This window comes from Spermophilus citellus (genome assembly GCF_964194105.1).
Source record: "Spermophilus citellus genome assembly, chromosome: X".
Taxonomy (NCBI): Eukaryota; Metazoa; Chordata; class Mammalia; order Rodentia; family Sciuridae; genus Spermophilus; species Spermophilus citellus.
Window position 1 is genome coordinate 122,318,165 of NC_138190.1, and position 10,304 is coordinate 122,328,468.

Here is a 10,304-nt window from a genome sequence, read left to right on the forward strand (position 1 = left end):
CACACACTTGTGCCATGATGGTCTGCCTCATCTTGAGCCCTGAGGAATGAAGCTGGTGTCTATGGACTGAGATCATGAGCCTCAAGTAAACTTTTCCTCCTCTAAAATTGTTCTTGTCAGGTCTCTTGATCACAGCAACAAAAAATCTGACTAAAATGCTGTCATCACTTATGTTAGAAAAAGTTATTTAATAATTTTTTAAATTTCTGATTTACTTTTCAATTACTTATGACTAATTTATTAGTCATTGATGCTAATTGATACTCATAAATAAAAAAATTCATATGTTTGGTAATATGTATGTATCTTTGTACACACATTTATATGTGTACAAACGCATTTATGTACATGAACAGATATATAAACATCCTATAGATCTGAGATACACACACACACACACATCCTTACAGAGATTGAGGGACATCAATAATATATTGAATCACTAACTATCTTCTCTTGGGAAGTTCTAGTTTTGGTTTTAGCTAAGATGTATAAATTCAGATTTCAGTTTTATTCAGAGGACAGTGCTAGTTTGAAAACAAACAATAAACCTAGGTAATATTATGCCATAATGTAGGGTATTTTTGTTCTATTTGGTAAGTTTCATTTTGAAAACTAAGTTTTAATTGTCCTTATCATTTTAATAGCATTCGTTGATTTTATGAATCTAAAATAAATATATGGAGGCTGGGGTTGTGGCTTAGCAATAGACTGCTCACCTAGCATGTGCAAGGCCCTGAGTTTGATCCTCAGCACCACATAAAAATAAAATAAAATAAATGTTTTGTGTCCAATCACAACTAAAGAAATAAATATAAAAATATGTTAATAGTTGAGAATTGAGAAAATAAAGAAAACCATAATGAGAAAATAAGAATCCTTATCCCGTCACCCAGAGACAATAACAATGACCATATCCTACTATTCGTTTTTGTATACACATTTGACATAATTGCATGCAATTTTTGATAAACTATTTTCACAATAGTTCATGCAATATAAAGAACCATTATAGTATTCTATGGCATTAACATATTAGATTTTTAGCAGACATTTCTTTAGTATTAAAATGTTTCATATTATAAATGTTGACATTTTTAATAAACCTATAAATCATTATACACATCTATGAATCTTTTCTTACAGAAATGGCTAGAAGGAAATTTGATTTTCTAAAGGATATTAACATTTGGGGACATTTACTTGCTTTGTAGAAAGGACATGAATTTGTGCTCCTAAGAGCAATGTACGAAATATGTTTATACTGACAGTAGGAACAACCTTGGGTGGTATTGTATTGTTATTATTGGAAAATTTAAAATGTTTTTTATAGTTTTAATTTATATTTTTTGATATTAGTGAAGTTCATTCAATGCTCATTTAATAATAATGTTCCTATTCTTGCTTAACACTATCTTCCAGAAACCATTCAAAGTAAATATATGTGTGCAATATATATAACATAAAATGCCATGACATGTGACTAAGTCATTCAGGGTCACTCCAGGTGAATTTAGGTTGGCAGAAATGACCACACTGAGAAAGAGAAAATTTTGTTTTCTTGGGATTCTTCAGCGATGGCTCCTCCGCTCCAGCTCCCACAAGGGAGGCAGAAAAAAAAAAGAGGAGGAGGACACTTGAAGCCCCTATTTATTGAGGGGAAGACACTCAAGAAAGTTCCACCCCCATGAGGCAAGGAGTTCAGGTTTCAGGGGGTTGAGTCTAGCTTCAAGATGTCTTGTGGTCAGCAGATTGACTGACATCTTGAAGGCCACACCCATCTCAGGTGCTGTGTGGGGACTATAGGCAGAGCAAGAGGAAAGTGCACATATGTGCATAGTCCATTCTGCTCATGTGCTCATAATGCTCACAGCTCATACAGCCCATGGCTGATCCATGACAATATAACATAACATATTGTAACATAACATATTTACTTGCCAAGTAATCTATGTGATATTATATTTAAATATCTTATATTTTAATATACATTATACTAATTTTACTTTATATGTATATGTCACAATTTGTTTCATAATAACCAGATAAACTGGGTATATTTTTGTTACCATGTTTTCTAGATGAGGGACATGAAATAAAATTTGCCTGTGACTTGTCAAGATCACATAGCTTACTTGCAAATGAATGCTATTTCTGGGGTTGGGATTTGAATCAATATAGAGTCTGACCCAGAGTTTGAACTTGTAGGTGCTAAAATATAATGCCTTCTTTTTTTATTTAATTGATTTTATTTTTTAAATACATGACAGTGGAATGCATTACAATTCTTATTACACTATACAGCATGATTTTTCATATCTTTGTATATAAAGTATGTTCACACCAATTCTCGTCTTTATACATGTATTTCATTTTTTTGCATTATAATTCTTATTACACATATATACCACAGTTTTTCATATTTCTGTTTGTATATAAAGTGTATTGACACCCAATTCGTGTCTTCATACATGTACTTTGGGTAATGATGTCCATCATATTCCACCATGCTTGCTAATCCCCTGCCCCCTCCCTTTCTCTCCCACCCCTCTCCCCTATCTAGAATTTATCTATTCCTCCCATGCTCTCCCTCCCTACCCCACTATGACTCAGCCTCCTTATATCAGAGAAAACATTTGGCATTTGTTTTTTTGGGGATTGGATAACTTCACTTAGCGTTATCTTCTCCAACACCATCCATTTACCTGCAAATGCCATGATTTTATTCTCTTTTATCACTGAGTAAAATTCCATTGTGTATATATGCCACATTTTTTTATCCATTCATCTATTGAAGGGCATCTAGGTTGGTTCTACAGTTTACCTATTGTGAATTGTGCTGCTATAAACATTGATGTGGCTGTGTCCCTGTAGTATGCTATTTATAAGTCCTTTGGGTATAGTCTGAACAGAGGAATAGCTGGGTCAAATAGTGGTTCCATTCCCAGATTTCCAAGGACTCTCCATACTGCTTTCCATATTGGCTGTACCAATTTGCAGTCCCACCAGCAATGTATGAGTGTACCTTTTTCCCCATATCTTCTCCAACACTTATTGTTGTTTGTCTTCATAATAGCTGCCATTCTGACTGGTGTGAGATGATATCTTAGAGTAGTTTTGATTTGCATTTCTCTGATTGTTAGAGATGATGAGCATTTTTTCATATATTTGTTGATTGATTGTATGTCATCTTCTGAGAAGTGTCTGTTCAGGTCCTTGGCCCATTTGTTGATCAGGTTATTTGTTTTTTCAGTGCTTAGCTTTTCGAATTCTTTTTTTTTTTTAAAGAGAGAGTGAGAGAGGAGAGAGAGAGACAGAGAGAGAGAATTTTTTTTTAATATTTATTTTTTAGTTCTCGGCGGACACAACAACTTTGTTAGTATGTGGTGCTGAGGATCGAACCCGGGCCGCACGCATGCCAGGCGAGCGCGCTACCGCTTGAGCCACATCCCCAGCCCTCGAATTCTTTATATACCCTAGAGATTAGTGCTCTATCTGATGTGTGAGGGGAAAAATTTGCTCCCAGGATGTAGGCTCTCTGTTCACCTCACAGATTGTTTCTTTTGCTGAGAGGAAACTTATTAGTTTGATTCCATCCAATTTATTGATTCTTGGTTTTAATTAATGTGCTATAGGAGTCTTATTAAGGAATTTAGGGCCTAATCCCACATGATGAAGATTACGGCCTACTTTTTCTTCTATTAGATGCAGAGTATAATGCCTTTTTATAAATTTGTTGAACACTTACTACTAGCTAAGCATTGTTCTCATCTTGAGTTCAAACATTGAACCAAGTCAGACATAGCAGTTCCCAATATTATATTAATTATTAAACTGAAATTTTAATGTAAACTATGTACTCTAATCAAGTGTGTATGAAAGCATGTAATTGAGGCCAAACTTGGAATAAATAATCATTGGACCTTTCTTTAAGGAAAGAAACTTTAAACAGGAAAATTAATGCCAAACTAATGTCATATTTTATTTCATTTTTCTGAATTTTTGAACATGTTACTTTTTTTGGAATGTATTTCTACTCCTTACTGATTGAAGTAAACCTCTCTGTATACTAGGAATTAAGTTATACCTGTCATATGTAAAAAGTATTCTTCAAAGTTTTGTTAATTAGGTTTTTGATGTTCAGAAATGAATCTGGCTCTATATCATGTATTTTGTTCCACTCTATCACTTTGTTTGCTTTTTCTGACCAATACTATTTTGATTTTAATGGCTTTAAATATTTTTTATATGATGATGTGTTTCTGTTTTATTAATTTTTTTCAAAATATTTCTGGCATATATAGTTTGAAATGGCATATGTGGTTTTGATATAAAAAAACAAATGTATTTGTCATATACAGTTCGGATCTAAGTGATAAAGAATAGGAGCTGGGGTTGTGGCTCAGCGGTAGAGCGCTCACCTAGCAAGTGTGAGGCCCTGGGTTTGATCCTCAGCACCACATAAAAATAAATAAATAAATAAATAAATAAATAAAGGTATTGTGTCCAACTACAACTAAAAATAAATATTAAAAACATGATAAAGAATATGTGTCTGAAATATTTATGTATCTATCTACCTATCTATTTATCTATCTAGTTTAGATCTAAACTGTGGCAGATACAAACATTCTTTCATGTAAAATACATAATAATTACATATAAAATATATGTCTTACAAATGAACTATAGAATCATTTTATATAGGCATGGACTAAAGTCAATTGAGATGCTTATTAATATTTCATTAAGTTCATAAATTAATTTGGGAAGACTTCACATCTAGGTGGGTGCATTGGCACACACCTGTAATCCCAGTGACTTGGGTAGATGAGGCAGGGGGATCACAACTTCAAAGTCAGCCTCAGCAACTTAGTGAGGCCCTGAGCAACTTAGCAAGACCCTGTGTCAAAATAAAAAATAAAATGGGTTGGGCATGTTGCTCAGTGGTTAAGTGCCAGGGACCAAAAATGGACTTCTCCTTCAAAGAATAGCCTGACAGTACCAGGGACCAAAAGGGAGTTCTCCTTCAAAGAATAGCCTGACAGTTACAAGAAACAGCCCCCTGGGAGACATCTCGCCTGGGAGACACCCTGCAGCCATCCATCTCCCTGAGACATCCTGCAGCCATCTGTCTTCCTGAAACATCCTGCGCTATCTCACCTTGTGAAGACATACAGCAACTGCCAATAAGAGAGCTCCCCCCATCCCCAGCCCATAAATACCCCTGTGTGAACAATAAAAGTTTGCAGCTTGATCAGAACTTTTGTCTTGCTGTCACCTTTCGTGTCTCTTGTCCCTTCATTCCTCCCCATCTAGGTTCGCTGCCCACGTTGATGTGTCCTGCCGGTCGGGACAGTTAAGCACTGGGATTAATCCCTGGTACCAAAAGAATTCCACCTAAGAATGAAGTATCACTTTGCATCTATTTATAACTTATTTTGTGTCCTTAAATTAAGCTTACAGTCTTTTCACTTAGGTCTTGAACATTTCTTGCCAAGTTTATTTATAGCTACATAATATTCTTTGATGCTTTTATTCATGAGTTATTTTTTATGTTATTTAGCTATAGTATCATTGTCATAAGCTAGTGGTTCTCAATTGAGATGATTCTTGTACCATAGAGAATATTTAAAATATCTAGAGACATATTTCTGCTCCTAATTGTACAAGGGGGTACTATGGGCATCACAATGCAAACATCTTTAAATGCAGAAGACAATACTCTAAGACAAATTATTGTCTGATCCAAAATGCTAATTCTGTTGAGACTGAGAAAACCTTCATAAGAGAAAACTATTATTTTACTTTGAAAATTTTAATTTTCATACTTACAGTTTACTGAAATATCTCATTAATTTTATTTTACTCTTTATCTAGAATTATTCATGTAGACTGCAGTATCGTTATTAATACATGTCCCCTTATCTCCAATATTTAAATCTCATTTTGTTTATCTGACTATAGTGAGCAGAACTACTAAAATATTAAATAATTATGGTACCTGAAAATCATTTTGTCTCCTTCCTGTTTTTAATGGGAAAATCTCTGGTTCAAGGTTTTCTAAATAGTGTTTCACAGAAAGTGTTCCAATCAGATAGTTCCCTTTAAAGAGTATCTGTGGAAGTCCTGCATATCATATCCTTCTCCATGAATGTCACATTTTTATTAGTATATTAAAGGAACACTTTAAAATGATTTTAGAGTGCAGCAGTTCCAAATCTTGTTAATACATTAAAATAAACTTTTGTAACTTTAAAAAAATACCCAAAACTAGAGTATATTTTCAGAAATTCTGAGTTAATTGATCTCTGGTGGAATTAGGGCATCAGAAACATTTTTTAAAAATCTCTCAATGTGATTCTTATGTTCGGCCTGGTTTGAAGACCATTGTTTTTGCTTCTCAACATTAAACATGAAGCTGGTTGTTGGTTTGAGATAAATAATTGTAACGTGTCACATATGATAAATTTTGCTTCTCTTTAAACAAGAGGTTTTAAAATCAGAAATGCCCATTTGCAGTTCATTTTCTATTGCTGTTTTCTGATCTCAGATTCTTCATTTGTAACTACTTGCTTTGGCTTCATGAATGCAATGTTATTTTCAGTATCTTAGAAAATAGAAACTAAACATTTTCTCATGTTTCTCCCCAAAAGACTGTGAAGAAATATCTTTAGTCTGATTCTTGAAGGAACCCATTTTTCTAATCTGCAGTACTTCATAAATCCATACACATTCTTCTATTTTCTCACTTGGGAGAAATACACAGATGTGTTAATTTATGCTCATAATGCCTGCTTAAATGGCTTTCCCACTGTAGCTTTTCTCTTGAACAAGATATAATTTGTTAGGAAAGATATCTTCCTTCTTCACATATTCTCTGTCAGTTAGGGTTATTAGAAGGGATAGGTCAAGGTATATTATATTTGCTTCCCATATTTACATTTATCTGATTATTGACAAAGGTGACAAAAATATAAGTTGGAGAAATAATAGCCTTTTTTAACACATGATGTTGTGGAAACTGAATATCCACATGTAGAGGAAGAAAACTGGATTCTTATTACTCACGTTTTACAAAAGTCAAATCAAAACGGATCAAAGACTTAGGAATCACACCAGAAACATTATAACTGCTAGAAGAAAACTTCATCAAAGTAGCAGAATATAAAATTAACACCCATAAATCAATTACATTCCTATACACCAATTATGAATCAGCTGATAGAGAAATCAGGAAAACTCTTCCATTCACAATAGCCTCAATAAATAAAATAGTTGGGAATCAAGTTATCAAAAAAAAAAAACAACTGAAGAACACCTCATAAAATGGAAAGATCTCCCATGTTCTTGGATAAGCAAAATTAATTTTATCAAGATGACCATACTACCAAAAGCAATATGCAGATTTAATGCAATTCCTATTAAGATCCCAATGATGTTCTTCACAAAACTAGAAAAAGCAGTCATGAAATTTATTTGAAAAATAAGAGGCCCAAAATAGCCAAAGCAATCCTCAGCAAGAAAAGTAATGCAGGAGGCATCACAATATAAAATCTTAAATTATACTACAGAGCAACAGTAACAAAACAACATGGTATTGGCACAATATTGAAGACCAATGGAACAGAATAGAGGACACAGACACATACCCACATAAATACAGTTATCTCATTCTAGACAAAGTTGCCAAAAACATACATGGAAAAAATAGTGCTGGGCAAACTGGAAATCTATAGGTACTGGATTGAAAATGAACCCTTATGTCTCACCTGCAGAAAACTCAACTCAAAGTGGGTCAAGGACCTTGGAATTAGACCAAAGACCCTGCACGTACTAAAAAAAAAAAAAAAAAAAAAAGTAGACCCAACTCTCCATCATGTTGGCTTAGGAACTGACTTCCTCAATAAGACTCCTAAAGTGTAAGAAGTAAAATCAAGAATCAATAAGAGGGATGGCATCAAACTAAATAACTTCTTCACAGCAAAGGAAACAAGAACATGAACAGAGAGCCTACAGAATAAGAGAAAAAAAAATTGTCACCTGAACCTCAGATACAGCATTAATTTCCAGGATATATAAAGAACTAAAAATGAATATTCAACACCAAAAAAAAAAAACCCGTCAAATAACCCAATCAATAAATGGACAAAATTATGAACAGGCACTTCACAGAAGAAGAAATACGAATGGTGAATAAATATGTGAAAAAGTGTTCAGTATCTCTAGCAATTATAGAAATATAAATTAAAACTATATTGAGATTTCATCTCACTTCAGTCAGAATAGCAATTACCAATAATCTAAGTAATAATAAATTTTGGTGAGGATGTAGGGAAAAAGTTCACTGATACAATGCTGGTGGGACTGCAAATTGGTGAAATACCTCTGGAAAGCAGTATGGAGATTTAGAAAACATGGAATGGAACCACCATTTGACCCAGTTATCCCATTCGTCTGCTTATACCCAAAGGACTTAAAAATCAGCATACTATAATGACCAAGCCACATCAATGTTTATAGCAGCTCAGTTTACAATAGCCAAGCTATGAAAACAACCGAGGTGCCCTTCACCAGATGAATGGATGAAGAAAATGTGATATATACATATACACACATACATACACATATGGAATATTACTCAGCCTTAAAGAAGAATAAAAATATGGTATTTGCTGATAAATGGATGGAATTGGAGAATGTCATGCTGAATGAAATAAGCCAGTCCCAGGAAAGCAAAGATACCTGATTCTGGGACTGCAGATGAGAATACACAAGATAATTCTGGAGGATAAGGAAGTGATAGAGGAAGCAGGCGCTCCAGGGCGAGCACAAAGGTCTGGAGGAGACTCTGTGAAACCTGCAAGCGCGCTATGAAGAGAAGGTGCTAAGGCGAGGATGCAGGGCCGACTGATGGAAGAATGCAAAGGCGCAGATGAGGCGGCGCTGACCCGTGCTGAGCTGGAAAAGCTTATAGACAGTCGGATGGATGAAATTGCTTTTCTGAAAAAAGTGCACGAAGAGGAGATAGCCGAGCTGCAGGCGCAGATCCAGTATGCACGGATCTCGGTGGAGATGGACGTGTCCTCCAAGCCTGCCCGACCTCTCCGCAGCTCTCAAGGACATCCGCGAGCAATATGAGAAGCTGGCCGCCAAGAACATGCAGATTGCCTAAGAGTGGTTCAAGAGTCACTTCGCGGGAGAGCCCAGCCAGGAACACCAACGCGGTGCGCGCTGCCAAGGACGAGGTGTCCAACAGCCGTTGCTTTCTCAAGGCCAAGACCCTGGAGATTGATTGAAGCGAAGAGGTATGAACCAAGCCCTTGAGAAGCAGCTGCAGGAGCTAGAGCACAAGCAGAACACCGACATCAGTGCTATGCAGGACACAATCAACAAAATAGAAAACGAACTGAGAACCACAAAGAGTGAAATGGCCCGTTACCTAAAAGAATACCAAGACCTCCTCAACGTGAAGATGGTTTTGGATATTGAGACTGCAGCTTACAGGAAACTCTTGGAAGGCGAGGAGACCCGGCTCAGTTTCACCAGCGTGGGCAGCTTAACCAGCGGCTACTCCCAAGGCTCCCAGGTCTTTGGCCAATCTGCCTACGGAGGTCTGCAGACCAGCTCCTACTTGATGTCCGCCGGCTCCTTCCCCTCTTACTACACCAGCCACGTCCAGGAAGAGCAGATCGAGGTGGAGGAGACCATCGAGGCTGCCAAGGCCGAGGAAGCCAAGGACGAGCCACCCTCTGAAGGGGAAGCTGAAGAGGAGGAGAAAGAAAAGGAAGAGGGTGAGGAAGAGGAGGGAGCCGAAGAGGAAGAAGCTGCCATGGAAGAATCTGACGAAGCAAAAGAGAAAGAAGAAGGAGGAGGTGAAGGTGAAGAAGGAGAAGAAACCATAGAAGCTGAAGAGGAGGAGAAGAAAGAAGAAGGTGCTGGGGAGGACCAAGCAACCAAGAAGAAAGAGTGAGCCCCCTTTCCCTAATTATTCCAGGAAAAATTCTCCTGAAATCAGGTCAACCTTGTCACCAGCCAACCAGTTGAGTTCCAGACCCATATGAATTAAGAAGTCAATATACGTATAATTCTGAGATGACTTAGGTTGGACATTCGATGTTGTGCTATGAATTTTCTCCTTATGTAGAGTATCCTTTGGCTTGCAGTGTGGCTTTCTGGCTTGCTACCAGCCTGTGCATGGTCCACGCTTATGAGTTCAGGATCTATGGCAATGTGAATCGTTCAGATGTTTACAATAAAAACACAACATGAATAAATGAATTCACTAATGTCAATGTTAAACT

General features: G+C 36.3%; 1 pseudogene across 1 annotated transcript in view; it reads left to right on the forward strand.

The window, feature by feature from the left end:
* LOC308638955 (neurofilament light polypeptide-like) overlaps positions 1-9,973 on the forward strand; it is a 52,954-nt pseudogene extending 42,981 nt beyond the window's left edge. Inside the window, exon 2 of the transcript in view lies at positions 8,807-9,973. The product of the transcript in view is annotated as a neurofilament light polypeptide-like (transcript). The remainder of the gene's footprint in view (positions 1-8,806) is intronic.
* The last annotated feature ends 331 nt before the right edge of the window (positions 9,974-10,304 follow it).